Below are 13,118 nucleotides of genomic sequence, written 5' to 3' on the forward strand. Positions count from 1 at the left end.
TAGCAGGAAAAAGCCAATTCATGGGCCTTCAACGTCCCCACCTGATTTTTTGGCCAACAGAAGTGAACCAGCCTTCTGCTAGACTATGCAGTCACAGTTATAGCATCAAATCAAATCATGAAACAAACATGCCAGGCTCTGAGCAGGAAGTAAGAAGTGCATTTTCTTCTGCTGACATTTTTATTTTAAATTTCGGCAATATAAGTACTCAGCTGGTTTTAAGTGGAACATTGTCCATCTCAGAGAGCTTCCAGTGAATCAATAGTGCAAGAAAACTTGTGAAACGTATCCAAAGTGCTGTTTCTACAGAATGTAATGAGCAGTGTTAATAATGGCTGCCCAGAGAAAGCAGATGCGAAACTTGTGGGAGAGAAGGGGGGGTGGGGGAGGGGGGGGAGGAAGAGTGTGTCTGCTAGAATACAATTCCTGCAAGAGATTGCAGATAAAGCCAACTTGATTTTAAAAATCGTGAAAGAACGGGAGCATGTGACAAAACATCATACCAAATAAGGATGAGAATAAGTAAGGGTAGGGGGTAGTAAAATAAGGGTAGTAGGAGAAATAAACAAGGGCAGGCTTTAAGATGAGGAGAGGAACAGCTTTTGATAGGTTAAACTAACATATCAATTACTCAGTTACCTAACTAATTAAACTAACGGAGGAGTGGTTATTAACACAAAGAAATGTATAAAAAAAGTATGTTGGGTATCAGTGTGTGTGCCTTTCTGAAGGACACCTGCTCTTGCAAGAACGTTGAATAAAAAGGTTATATCACTTCACCTATTGACTGCAAAATTATTTAATCAGCGAGCTGTGTTTCTCAGAACTTTGAGTGCATCTTTGAATTGGTTATTAGAAACATTAGTCACCTGAGTGAAAAAGTGCACTATGTTGAAAGGATCACAGGAGGCAACAAAAACATTTCATTGTCAACATGGACCAGAATCATACACACTGTTGATCTCTGAGGAGACATTCAGAATCCTGTCATATCTTATGGCTCTTTTCCCATTCTTTTTCAATTCCTTGGATAATGCTTTATTCAATTTTACTTACACATTTTTTGCACCATTTGAAAGGTAATACTACAATATTCTATAGTTTTTGAAAGGAGAAGCAGTCTAGAATGAGATTTTAGTCTGCAAGATTGCGTCGTTCCTGCTTTGGAGAACCTTTACTACATCTGGCTATGAATGTGCTTTTTCTACGAACTCTTCCTCCATCAGATCTTGGATGTAGCTGTGTATTGTTTTCCTTCCTTGAGGCTCTGTGCACACGTTCAGTGCTTGTCTTCATCTGTCCTTAACCTTAGTGCATTGGAAGGGCAGACTTGACCAGATTTCCATGTCAGAGCACTGTGAGGTCTCACAGGTACCATATGGTGGCAAAAGTGATCAGATAGAAGCTAGATGGTAATTTGTGGGCCTTCAAAGTTTTGAGCAGAAGACTGAACAAGTTGAACAGACCCTTTAAATAGCTTTGTAATGGACTAAACATCACCAATAAAATATAAAAGATTCTACCTCAAGTTGGTTCAAATGAATGACAATACTTGAGATTTGGGGCATGGCAAAATAGTATGTAAAGTCATCAGACCTGAAATAAAATACATTAAAAATATCTTCATGTATTTGCATTCAGCACAATGGAAACACCTGTTCCAATATCACTACCAATGATAATTATAATTGCAATCTGATGCAGCTCCACTCAAAGGAGTGATATGGGCCACAGTACCTTGGCATGGATTTTTGTAAGAAAGAAGCACAAGCTGAAACTAACAGAGAAGGAAAACAATCTGGCAATAAAGATAGAGAGAAAGTACATCTGGGTAAGCTCCCTCTTCTTTACTCAACATGATGGTCGATCAATGCACTTTCCTTTAAATCAGAGCAATTCACCTACACCTCAAAATCTTGTTTTTTTTTTGGAAGATTGGGGAAATTTGAGTACACTGGAAAACTGGAAGAAATTGGAGTATGCAGACATGGGGAAAACCAATAAATTCCTTACAGTCGGCGCTGGATTAGAACCCGAAACATTTGTGGTGTAACAGCGCTGTGCTAACTGTTTTGAAAAATATCTGGTGCACTGACCAATAATCTACATCCAGAACTCAGAAATATTTAATATTTTATTTATAGTGACCCATTTCCAGTGCTACATATTAATCCAGACTTCAAAATTTCCATTACTAACTTCAAAACCAAATTTCAGATTACTTATGACTGTCACATTGCTGAGCAAAACACTGTTGCAACTGGTATCGCAGAAACCACAAAATTAATCTTAAGCAAATTCTAATTCGTTCCATCTATCCAAGGACAAGAGCTGGGAGCAGAATGTAAATCTTTCTTTCCTGCATTATTCTCCAGCAAACATAGTGGACTTCTGCTTCTTTCTCCGAGAATTGAGTTAAGTTGTTTGATGTCACATACTCAGATACAGTGAAAACCTTCATTTAGCATGGTACCTATACAAGTACAGCAGATAGTGCAAGAATATAGTGTTACAATAAAACATGTTAAAGAAAATTATTCTAATGACAAGTTAATTCAAAAGTTATAAAAGAGAGAAATAAACTGTCCTTGAACCTGAAGGTGCATTAAGTTCATATTTTCGCTCATGGCCTTACTTCACAGAAAATGTAAGAACAATTCATTTCCTTCTTCGACATAACATCCAACATCCAGGCCCAGCTAAAGTCAGAACATACTATCAGATATTAAAATCTGATCTTGATGTATAAATGACAGAGATAAATGGAGTCAGGTAAGACTGCATATCCTAACCCAAAACAAGGAAAACACACTAATAACTGCCACTCAAGAAAGGAGACAACCATCAAAGGCGACAACACCCTCATCCCTAATCCTCATTCTTTCTTCCCACTTCCCTTCCTTACACACATTGCCCATGATTTAACCACTATCACACTGCAGCCTTGCTCTCCTCCAAGCCTGACCAGGATCGGTCATTAAATTGTGAAAATGAAGACACATCATCATTCTTTATTCCTCACAAAAGGTCATAAAATCTGATAATATTTTATTGACAGAAAATTGAGAATATCACAGAGATGTTAACTACACAGACTGAGACAACAAGCAACAGTGAGTGAGCAATGCTCTAGCGGAAGACAACATCTTGGTTTTTCAAGGTCAATAAATGTCCAAAATAAAATGGGCACTAATAATTGCATGTCTTTGGATTCAAACAACCAAAACTATGAAGGATAATTCTTCAAAGCACAGTTCACATTAACTTCTTATGCAATCATGTGCAATCATCAGGAGCAGGGCAAAGTGATGCCTGATTGATTGGTTCTGGCAGCCTTCAAGGCCACCTTTCAGCTCCTCTGATCGGATGATACTGTCAACTTCAATTGCAGTGAACAAACTGAATTTTGCTGTAAAGCATCAACAGGCTGACACGCGGGTTTATGTCTTCACCACCAGCTTAAGAACTTAATGGTTGGTCTGCATTAAATTTATCCAACCTTGTCCCATAATAGAATAGACTGTCTCCTGCTGAAGCTTAACTTCTTTGTTCTGACTGATCGACTTATATCTGGTGTCACAATTTCTTTCCACCTATTGACTGAAGCTTCAATCTCTAATTCTACATCTTCAAAAACCTCGAACAGATTCAAGTCTTCAAGAGCTTTGATGAAGAATTGTCATAACAGAACTCACAAAATATTCATCTGCCGTCAAAGCTGCTCACACTCAGTAAAGGGAAAGTTAATGCTGACTTAGTCTGAGAGCAGTCATAAAAATACCAGTAAAAAGAGCAAAGTCTTCCGATCCTGTGACTGTACTACGATACACAAAAGTGCTGGAGAAACTCAGCAGGTCATGCAACATCTGTAAGAAGTAAAGGGTGACCAGCATTTCAGGCCTGATCCCTTCTTAAAGGGCTCAGCTCTTAAACTTAAGGTCTGCAGACCAATCTAGAATTTAATTGACAACGTGACACTTATTCAGAACAGATAGGATAGACTTCAGGTATACGTGGACATACGTGGGTCATGAAGAGATGATTTGGTCATCATTTTTTTTCAACAGAGCTGGCAGTTTGAGGAAAGCAGAAGAGATGGGAAGTGTGGTGATCGGCTCTATCAAGATCTGGTTATGTGGACACCAATAGCCCTGAGCATAAAGCCCTCCAAAAGGTAGTGGAGTCAGGCCAGGACATCAAAGGCAAAACTCTCCCCACCATCCACAGGGAACAATGAAATTATAGACCCAGCAATCATCACGGATCCACACAACCCAGCACACACTCAGTTCTCGCTGCTGCCATCAGGAAAGAGGTACAGGCGCCACAAGACTCACACGACCAGGTTCAGGACCAGCTGCTACCCCTCCTCCATCAGACCCCTCAATAACAAACACAATCTGATACCCATTTAAGAACTCTTATTTTTGCACTTTATTGACTTTTGTTCCTTTCTGTATTTTGTTTACATTCTATTATTTGTTTGCATGTGCACATTAAGTACAATTATTTTTTGCACTACCAATAAGTGGTAATTCTGCTTTGCCTACAGCAAAAAGAATATGTGATGTCATGTATGTATTCTGACAATTAATCTGAAATCAGAGATTTGCTAATCATTGATCAAACTAAGAATGGAATACAAATCCTCATCTGAAAAATTTATATTGAAATCACACTCCCAATCATTTTTAATCTTAGCCATTGGAGCTAGTCTTAAATCCAATCAATCAATATAAGTATGTGATATCAGTCCATAAATTGTAGATCAAAACTATATCAAGAATATTTGAATCTGCAGTTCTAGGAAAAGCATTCAATTTAAACTGAACAAAATTCCTAACTTGCAAATATCTTTTTTTAAAATGTCTATGAGAGAGCTTAACTTTAACTGACAATTGTTCAAAAGAAGCAAAGTTATTATGAATAAATAAATCCTTAAAATTTTTAATACCAAATCTGTACCATTCCTTCAAGCCTTCATCTAATACTGAAGGCAGAAATAAATGGTTATCTAAAATAGAACTAGCAAGAGAAAAAATTCCTAAATTGAGCCTATATTCTCAATCTAATTCTCATTATCGGATTATGTATCAATTTAGAAAATGAAAAGGGTAAACCAGAAACTAAAGTTGCCAATATAGACGATTTCTTAGAAAAGTTCAGTTCCATTTCTGCCCAAGAAGGGCAATTTACTAATTTATCAAATTTTAATAAATAAAAGTAAACTGCGTATATTAATCACCCAATAGTAACATCAAAAATGTTGAAGTGACATTCCACCATCCTAATACATTTCTGAAGATTTTATCCAAGGCACTGTTCATTACAATTCAAGGTGATTCATATGTTTTAAGAATGTCCTAAATTAGGAGGATATTGACAGAATATTTTTCAGTCTTTAGCAACGATTTTTAAGGTTAAATTAGATTGCCCTGTTTGGTTTTTCACATGAACTGAATAAACTTTTATCGGCACCTCAAGAGAAAGCTTTAGCTTTTAGAATGTTGACAGCCTGATGAGCCGTTTTAAAGATGAACTCTCATCGACTCAGGCACAGTGGCTACACGATGTAATGACATATCTAAGTTTAGAGAAAATTAGGTATAATATTAAAGTTAAAAAGTTTCACTTTGGAAAGATATGGGGCACCATTTATATAATATACCATAATTGACAGTTTTAGGTGATCTATCTTTCTTCTGGAAGTCATGACTTTATCCATCTTTGAATTTTTCTTGTAACTTTGATTAGAGGGAGGGGTTAGATTAGTATTGGTTTTAGGGTTTCTTTTTGTTTTTCATTTTGATAAATGGATTTATGGAGTTTAATTATGATCATCCAAGATTATATCTTTTTTTTTAGATACTGTGACGGCTCGCCCACGCCCCAGGCGAATCGGCTCACAGAGTCGCAGGCAAGTCTGCGGCAGATCTGATTGTGAGAGCTCTGAGTGCAGGACAAGCCCACCGCCTTGCGGCTGATGTTATAAAGGTCCTAGGAGTCACAAGCGTCATCAGGTTCTGAAGGATTTAAATGCATGTGAGAGTTCTATTAAAGTCAGTTCAATCAACTCAATTTCAATTCTGTGTGGTTCTTTTGCTCACTGCATGCCTAGTGCAACTACAATACTACATTAAGCTATAATGAGGTTTGTTATAATATTATTTAACTCATTTTTATGTATAATAATTTTAACAAACAATCACATTTAACAATTAGGGATGAAATTTAAAATTTGTTGAATTGTGCATTTACTTTAATTCTATGCTATGTATACGTTTTCATATTTGTTGGATATAACACCATTACGTGTAATCAATGATTTATACAGAACGCTTCATAGTAATGCTTGTAGTATGTAATTAGTGAGGCATTGAGTTAGTCTGCACTGACTTTGTGGCTGTCGTTATTTACAATGGGGGGGAGCCTCAAACATAACAGTGGTGACGAGGATTCAAGAACTCACTCAACCATTACACATTTATCAACTCTAACTACCGAAGACAGCGAAAATCAGGGAATCCCAAGAGATGGCAGCAGCACTTCCTGCAGCTCGCTTCATCAAATTCAATGAAGATGAAGACACTTGGGAATTGTATGTAGAATGTTTTGATAATCATTGTATCATACATACTTTTAGTGAAAGTCGTCCATTGAATAAAGAATGGGCGTTGTTCCTAACAGTAATGGGAGGAGGCACCTATGAGCTCCTTAGATCGCCAACTAGCCCATACAAGCCTTCAACTGAAACATATGCTGAAATCTGTCAAGCTATTGGTCAGCACCTTAACCCCCGACCTCTACAAATGACAGAAAGACATAAATTTTACCAACGTTAACAACAGCACGGAGAGTCAGTCCCAAATTTCATGGCTGTGTTAAATAAATTGTCTAGATATTTGGACAATTCAGTGACAGTGTGTTAAGAGATCAATTAGTAATGGGTATGAAAGGATTGGCCAGGATGCAAGTCTGGTGGCCAATCATAGGGGAAGATGTTGAGCATCTAACGACTCCAGATATCGTTCTGAATCAACCTCAACAGGCAAACGTCTGACTACGAAAAGACAAATATGTGTTCATGGCACCATCAGTGACTATTTAGGTTTCACCATCAATAAGGAAGGGGTACAAATGGAAAACTAGGTTACAGAGGCTGTACGGAATGCTCCCTACCCGACCAACAAAACAGAACTACTATCATTTCTGGGTCTAGTAAACCATTATCACCAACACATTCCAAACATCTCTATGTAATGTAATCGCCCGAATGAACTACTTAAGAATCAGAAATGGTACTGGAACACAGAAGCTGAACGAGCTGTTGATGAACTAAAAACAATTTTAACAAGTAATAACCATGTCTTAATTCATTACAATCCAGACAAAGAACTAACACTGGCAGTAGACACTTTGCCCGTGGGATTTGGTGCCATACTGTCACAGAAAACTGAAAAGGGAGAACAACCAGTGGCATACGCCTCCCTATCACTAACTGCTTGTGAGCGGAACTATGCTCAATTGGAAAGAGAAGGACTAGCCATCATCTTCGGGGTAAAAAAAAATTCACCATACATGTACGGACATAAGTTTACATTGGTGACAGACAACAAACCACTAAGTCTAATATTGGAATTAAAAAAAGGAATACCGATGATGGCAGCAGCCCGAATTCAAAGGTGGGTGATGCTATTGGCAGCATACAATTTTGATTTAAAACACAAACCAGTGCTACAGAATAATCACACAGATGCCCTCTCCCACTTACCACTCCCAGATACAGAGCAGAATGAAACAATTGTAAAATGGACATCAGAAGCAACAGAAATGAATCAAAGCCAACTGAATTAACTTCCAATAACAGTAAAGGGAATCAGTAAGGAGACCCAGAAAGATATAATAATGTCCAGAATATTCTATTTCACGAACAATGACTGGCCAGAATTTCAGAAAATGTCTGATTAAAACAGGAGTGGCGAACTGTCCATTGAAGAACCCCCGTCATTCCCAAGGAGTGGCAGCAAGATGTCCTGGCCAAACTACACAATAACCAACCAGGGATTGTGCATGTGAAATCACTAGCCAGGATGCACATCTGGTGGCCTTCCATAGTGGAAGATATCGAGCACAGAGTCAGAAGGTGCAGTACATGCCAAGAGGCACAACCCAAAGCATCTCAAGCAGAAGCAAACCCATGGAAATGGTCATCACAACCGTGGCATTGGACCCACATAGACTTGTGGGCCATTCATGGGAAAGAATTTCCTGATTGTCGTCGACACATACTCGAAATGGCTGATTGTAATCAGCATGAAAAAAAAACGACTGCGGGTCAGACCATTGAAGAACTCGGAGGAGTTTTTGCATCATATGGATTACCCATTGAACTCATCTCCAACAACGGCCCACAATTTGTATCAGCAGAATTTAAAGCATTCAGGCGCAACAATAACATTCGCCACATACTATCTGCACCATCCCAATACAATCGGAGAAGAAGAACAATTCATACATACTTTCAGGAAAGCCATGAAAATGAGATGAAATTCGGACTTGTTAGTGTCCCATTAAGATCACTGATTTTCTGCTGAGTTACCGGAATACACCATACTCACCAAAAGAACTCTGGCAGAGCTGATATTCGGGAGAAATCTAAGGACCAGACTGTCGACAATACATCCAAATATCAGCCTCAGACTGCAAAAGACAGCTTCCGCTAAGAGAAACCTAAGATCGATTGAAGTGAGAGAACCAGTGTTGTTGCAAGACTATTGCTTTCACAAAGCTCCAAGGGTGCAGGGAGTAGCCCTGAAAATACTCAGCCTATACTTGTATCATATCCTAGTGGGGTACATGATTTGGAAAAGGCACATCAACCAACTAAGATCAGTGGATGACTCAATGACACCCGAAGCTGGAAAGGACAATGTCTTCAGTGAGGGAACCAATCCAGCTACCAATAGAAGCATCTCCATCACATGTCAACAGACACGGAGAAGGGCTAAGACCACCGATTGAGAAGATACCATCAAGAAGGGCATTGGAAACCAGAGACCAGGCGAGCAGCCCCCTGAGTCTATGCACCCCAACTCCGAAAAGACTGCCAAGATCAACTACTCCACTGCCCAGTTATATCCTGATGAACTGGAACAGATCATGCCAAGATCTCCTTTACAACAACAAAGTGCCCCGACTGATACCATCCCTCTCTGTAGATCCAAATGAATCACACACCCACCAGAATGTTTCAAAGAATATGTATGCTGGGTACAGGAGGGGTAAGAGTGTTGGATACAATACCATTACGTGGCGCCTCACAGTTCAGCGGGCAGCAACCTCCTTTGAAGAAGACCGCAGAGCCCACCTCACTGACAAAAGACAAAGGAGGAAAAACCCAACACCCAACCCCAACCAACCAATTTTCCCCTGCAACCGTTGCAACCGTGTCTGCCTGTCCCACATCGGACTTGTCAGCCACAAACGAGCTTGCAGCTGACGTGGACATTTACCCCTCCATAAATCTTCATCCGCGAAGCCAAGTCAAAGAAGAAAGACATGTGCACAATGACGTGGGAAATTGATTTGTACTGAACACTTCATAGTATTGCTTGTAGTGTGGCGGTACACCACTAGGCAGGTGAACCGGCCCTGCTTGTAATCCACACGGCGGGGCAGCCGGCCAAAATGGCACCGTTGGGGGTTACCCCTTCTTCTCAGCACAGGGCTCAGAAGCCCGCACTGCGGAACCACGTGACGCCCGAGTGACGTCAGCGCCCCACAGTCTGGTTCTCAGCCAGGTTCGGGCTGGGAGTATAAGTCCAGCCCAGCAGCATGCTATAAATCAGTTCTGCTCACTGAGCTCAACCCGTCTGGTTGTGTGTTCTTTCAGTGGTAGTGTAGCTGCCTCTACAGTAGTATGTAATTGGTAAAGCATTGAGTTAGCCTGCACTGACGTAGTGGCTGTCATTATTTTCAATGGGGGGGGCCTCAAACATAACAATATTGCTTCACAATATTAATAAGGTGTATATGGATAATTATGTTAACCTCAATAAAAATATTTTAAAAATAAAAGAGATTTACTAATTTTAAGAAAATATTATTTCACTATTTTCTGCAGTTTGCACCTGCCACCAATCTGCCAGTGATCCAATAATCCAGTGTATCTCAGCTTCTTACAGTCTTTAATCACATTTTTCTTTTTAATTCTGATTCAGTATTGGAAGCAATTTGTTTAGTCCTCTCTCAGTTGAGAAGTCCACACCATTTACATTGATAGAATAGACATGAGCAACATGAAGATTTTCTACCTATGTTCCAATATATTCCTTGTCAATGTGATTTGCTAGACATTAAAAGGCCATCTAGTTTGCCCTCTACTACCTTGTGTGCTAAATTGACAGGGTGACCGGTGACTAATAACAGCATTCAATCTCTTTCAATTAGCTGATTGCACAATCAGAAGTAAAATGAGGACAATCCAAATGGAGGAAGACATCGATCCACAGCAACCATTTTCCTCCAGGCATGTCATGCCTCAAATTACATTTGTCCTGCATATCTAAATATTATCTTCTGACAGAAATCTATCTATTCTGCATTTATCTTAATTCTATATGCCATTATCTCTGCCATTAGATTCGATGTCATAAAATAGCAAATGCTTTTTGAAATTCCACATAAACCTCAAAGTACAGTGGACAATTCCAAAGGACAAACTTGAAAAATGCTAATCATCTTGCAGTTTATTATTTATGCCTCAGGGAAAATTTGTAACGAGAAGTATATGTAGACATGGACTATGAGGATGTCTGATCTTAAAAGAAATAATAACATGAATTAGACTTCTCTGTCAAAGCCTTCAGGCTACAATACAGTACAAGGCCCATTGATAACATTTTAAAGAAAGGGTACAAAGAAAACAGTAAAACCCAATCACAATATGATAACTATGTAGAAATCTTGAGAAAAATTAGGCCACTGCGGATTATCTGATCATGGTTACCCTCCTTCTGCAGATGTTAACAGTTTTGCCTTTCAACTCTTTCAATACATTTTAACAGCAAAAATTCATTTTGCTGCAGATCTGATTTTCCATATTGTTTGATATTCAAACCAAATAAAATGCATCTGCAGGAACAAAGGACCATTGAAAGAAGTTAATTTCCAAATAAAAGTGAGAAGAAGATGAACACAGTATTTACCTTGCATGGAGGGTTTCTCCAAGGCCAACAAGAAACCCAAATTCACAAAAGTATGTTTCAGAACTAGAGAATCAATATAAGGAGCAAATGAGACTTAAGATTTTAAAAAGGTACATATAAAAATTTTAAAAAGCTTTGCTTTTGTTAAATGTGCCTTTTAGACTTATTAAATATTTAAATAAGTCCCTGATTTGGATGAGAATATGCCATCAGAAGAATGTGTGCATATTAATATGCAAGCTAATGAACATCTTGGGGTGAGGAAAGAATACTGCTCGAATTGTAAACCATCAATAATGACCAACTGTCATTGCTCCATTCAATTCATGAAAGTGGCATTTTACACTTCTCATGAAAACATACTTTCATGTGAATTGCCGAAAAAACGTATTATAATAGTATTGTCTAATAACAAACAGAACCTATACTTTTAATGTTTTAACACTTCATATATCAAATGTTATCCATAAAATTCTAAACACGCATGAACTAATGCAGCTGAAGTAGCAAAACTTATGATGTGCTACTTTTAGCAATTGAACAGTAAAATACAATCATGTTTTGCTTTCAGTTAATAATTTCAATAACATTGGTTGTTGACATAAAGTGGTTATTCCCATGGACAGAATAATTAGACAAGATTCCCCTCATATCTACCAAACTAGCTCAAACATGGAATATTAAAATTACAAAGGCAAAAGAGCCATAATGGGGCTTGTGGGAATCAATATAAATAAAGAATTAAAAATGGCATGTCAGAGTGGTAGTGATACAGTAGTTATGGGTGACTTCAACTTGCAAGTGGACTGGGAAAATCAAGTAGGTGTGGGAAAGTTAGAGAATGAGTTTATTAAATGTCTCCGAGATACATTCTTGGAGCAGCTTGTGACAGAACCTACCAGGGGGAAGTTATTTCTGGACTTGATACTGTGCAATGACGTGGAGCTAATAAGGGACCTTGAGGTTGGGATGCATGAGGTAATAGTGACCATAATATGATTACCTTTAATCTGCAAATGGAAAGGGAGAAGAGAAGGAAGTCAGAAACTTTAATGCTACAACTAAATAAGGGTGACCATACAGCAATGAGAGAGGAGTTAGCCAAAATAAAATGGAAGGACATTCTAGCTGGGAGGACAACTGGGCAAAAATGACAGGTATTTCTAGACATTTTTCACAGGATTCAGAATATAGTCATCCCAAAGAGGAGGAAAGGCTCTACGAAGAGCAAATGGCAGCTGTGGTTGACAAAGTAAATCAAGTGCAGTATCAGGTCTAAAAGAAATAAGTATAAAATGCAAAACAGAGTGGGAGGTTAGAGGATTGGGAGGCCTTTAAAAACCAACAGAGAGAAACTAAGAAAGTCATTTAGGAGGGAATAATGAAGTACGAGGGCAAATTGGCAAGTAATATAAAATGGGATAGCAAAATCTTCTTCAGATATGTTAAAAGGAAGAAATTGGTTAGGGCCAAAATTGGACCCTTGAAAATAGAGAAAGGTGAAATTATCAATGGGGACATGGAGATGGCTGAGGAATTTAACAATTACTTTGCATCTGTTTTCACCAAGGAAGATATAGGTTATGATCAGAATAAGGGTAGGGGTCAAGCAGTATCTAGAGACTTGGTGAAATTACTGAAGGAAACAGCGAATTTGATGGATATTCAGATCCAGAAGCAGGTGGTTGTGAGCAAATTGTTAGAACTGAGGCCTGCTAAGTCCCATGGGACTGATGGGCTACATCCCAGGGTGCTTAGAGAGGTTGCTCTGCAAATTGTGGAAGCACTAGTTGACATTTTCCAACGTTCTTTAGATTATGGAGAAGTCCCTGCAGACTGGAGAGTGACCGATGTTGTACCACTTTTTAAGAAGGGAGGGAGAGAGAATACAGGAAATTATAGAGCAGTCAG

At 38.7% G+C, this 13,118-nt stretch overlaps 1 protein-coding gene across 4 annotated transcripts in view; it reads right to left on the reverse strand.

The window, feature by feature from the left end:
- LOC138750405 (contactin-associated protein-like 2) overlaps nucleotides 1–13,118 on the reverse strand; it is a 2,015,431-nt gene that overhangs the window by 1,798,742 nt on the left and 203,571 nt on the right. The gene's annotated exons all lie outside the window — the stretch shown is intronic.

The sequence above is a fragment of the Narcine bancroftii genome, chromosome 1 (genome assembly GCF_036971445.1).
Source record: "Narcine bancroftii isolate sNarBan1 chromosome 1, sNarBan1.hap1, whole genome shotgun sequence".
NCBI classification, from domain to species: domain Eukaryota; kingdom Metazoa; phylum Chordata; class Chondrichthyes; order Torpediniformes; family Narcinidae; genus Narcine; species Narcine bancroftii.